The sequence below is a fragment of the Sinocyclocheilus rhinocerous genome, unplaced genomic scaffold, assembly GCF_001515625.1.
Source record: "Sinocyclocheilus rhinocerous isolate Xijiao unplaced genomic scaffold, SAMN03320098_v1.1 scaffold3324, whole genome shotgun sequence".
NCBI lineage: Eukaryota > Metazoa > Chordata > Actinopteri > Cypriniformes > Cyprinidae > Sinocyclocheilus > Sinocyclocheilus rhinocerous.
The window spans coordinates 1-2436 of NW_015664138.1; positions in this window are offsets into that span (position 1 = coordinate 1).

Genomic DNA, 2436 nt, shown 5'->3' on the forward strand with positions numbered 1-2436 from the left:
GTGATTTCGCTTTGCGAAACTGAAAAGATTCGTCGGACTGGTTTGGAAAAAAAACATTCGCATTTTCGGTGCGTGAATGTTCGCGGTCTATGTGGAAGCATCCATAGAAATCTATTGTTTTATTCCAGCGCGCCATCGCGTCCGATATTCGTTTTGCTTTTTCGCTTTCTGTGTGGCAAGGCCTTTGTTAAGCTAGTGTCCCACTAACCATCTTTTAATCATATTTTTGACTTGTATTTAGTGTGTACATGTACTAGTTGAGTTAATTTCCTACTAATTGTTCTTTTTCTAAATTTTTTTTCTGTCTTACGTTTACCTTGTTTAATGCACTATTTTGTTAATCGGGCTCTCATGACACTGGTTTTTGAAACACCGCCACCACTCTCACCCTTTTGTGCAACAGCAGCTGCTCCGGTCACGTGATCCTAGCTCAAATCTTATTGGACGGCCCGTGATTTCGCTTTGCGAAACTGAAAAGATTCGTCGGACTGGTTGGAAAAAAAAACATTCGCATTTTCGGTGCGCGAATGTTCGCGGTCTATGTGGAAGCATCCATAGAAATCTATTGTTTTATTCCAGCGCATCATCGCGTCCGATATTCGTTTTGCTTTTTCGCACTCAGTGTGGAAAGGCCTTTAAGCTGACATCCCACTAACCATTAACCTTTTAATCAGGTTTTGTCTTCCATTTATTTCTGTCTTACATTTAGCTTGTTCAATGCACTAGTTAAGCTAGTGTCCCACTAACCATCTTTTAATCATATTTTTGACTTGTATTTAGTGTGTCCATGTACTAGTTGAGCTAATTTCCTACTAACTGTTCTTTTTCTACATTTTTTTTCTGTCTTACATTTACCTTGTTTAATGCACTATTTTGTTAATCGGGCTCTCATGACACTGGTTTTTGAAACAGCGCTACCACTCTCACCCTTTTGTGCAACAGCAGCTGCTCCGGTCACGTGATCCTAGCTCAAATCTTATTGGACGGCCCGTGATTTCGCTTTGCGAAACTGAAAAGATTCGTCGGACTGGTTGGAAAAAAAAACATTCACATTTTCGGTGTGCGAATGTTCGCGGTCTATGTGGAAGCATCCATAGAAATCTATTGTTTTATTCCAGCGCGTCATCGTGGCCGATATTCGTTTTGCTTTTTCGCACTTAGTGTGGAAAGGCCTTTAAGCTGACATCCCACTAACCATTAACCTTTTAATCAGGTTTTGTCTTCCATTTATTTCTGTCTTACATTTAGCTTGTTCAATGCACTAGTTAAGCTAGTGTCCCACTAACTATCTTTTAATCATATTTTTGACTATATATTGTATTTAGTGTGTACATGTACTAGTTGAGCTAATTTCCTACTAACTGTTCTTTTTCTTAATTTTTTTTCTGTCTTACATTTACCTTGTTTAATGCACTATTTTGTTAATCGGGCTCTCATGACACTGGTTTTTGAAACAGCGCTACCACTCTCACCCTTTTGTGCACCTAAGATTTGTGCATTAGTTTTGAGATGGTATGTGGGCAGCAAAATCACTGTTAACCTTTCATCGCACCCTCGGTTTAGCGCACGTGTACTCGCCTGAGCATGTCTGATTACACAAACGGTTGCGCCACATTTGCCACATTTGACAGAGCTTAGAAATAAATAAATGATGTCATGTTGTCTGTTCCTCTGTCTCAGGTACATGAGGTACATGATCTGCTGGCATGCAATCTCCTCTCACAGGCCCACATTCAAACAGTTGGTCGAGGACTTGGACCGCATTCTCACTTTGGCAACCAACGAGGTGAGGCGTGCACACGTTTACACACATGCATAAACAGTCTCGAAACCATTCGCGCTTTCCCTATAGCTCTGGGATCCATCGAACCTGTGCCAACACTGGCTCCGACTCCAGCTCGCAACATTTCGCAAGATCCGCGAGGGAAAGGAAGCCGTTTATACGGTCAGCGTACAGGTCGAGAGTTGCACGTGCTTAATTTCATCCAGGCTTGGGTTTTCGAGAGTGGCCCCCGTGCTAACGTTGCTCAATTGTCAGATGGATCCATACTAGACGATTCTTTTCGTTCCCTAGCTGCCATCCGTGATATCCGTGTGGCGGGCTGAGGGATGGAAATCTGTCAGAACTTGTCGAAGGGGGATTGAGCCGTGGAAGAGAGATGATGCCAAAAGCCCCGCTCTCGCTCGCCGTTTTGAACTTTAGAAATGTAATAAAGTGCCTCTGCTTTCTTCCCCCCGTCTTAAACTGCTCACAGATGTGAAGGTCTTTAGTAATGTGAGCTGCCTTGTGTTGAGCAGCGAGAGTTCAATCCAACACTCATTTTCAGCAACCTAAAACCCCCCTCTTCCTCTCGTCAAATAGTTCAGTACCAGCCGCAAAGACGAAATGGCTCCAATTTTGTCTGAGGAATGAACCAGGAAAAAACATCCTCCTGT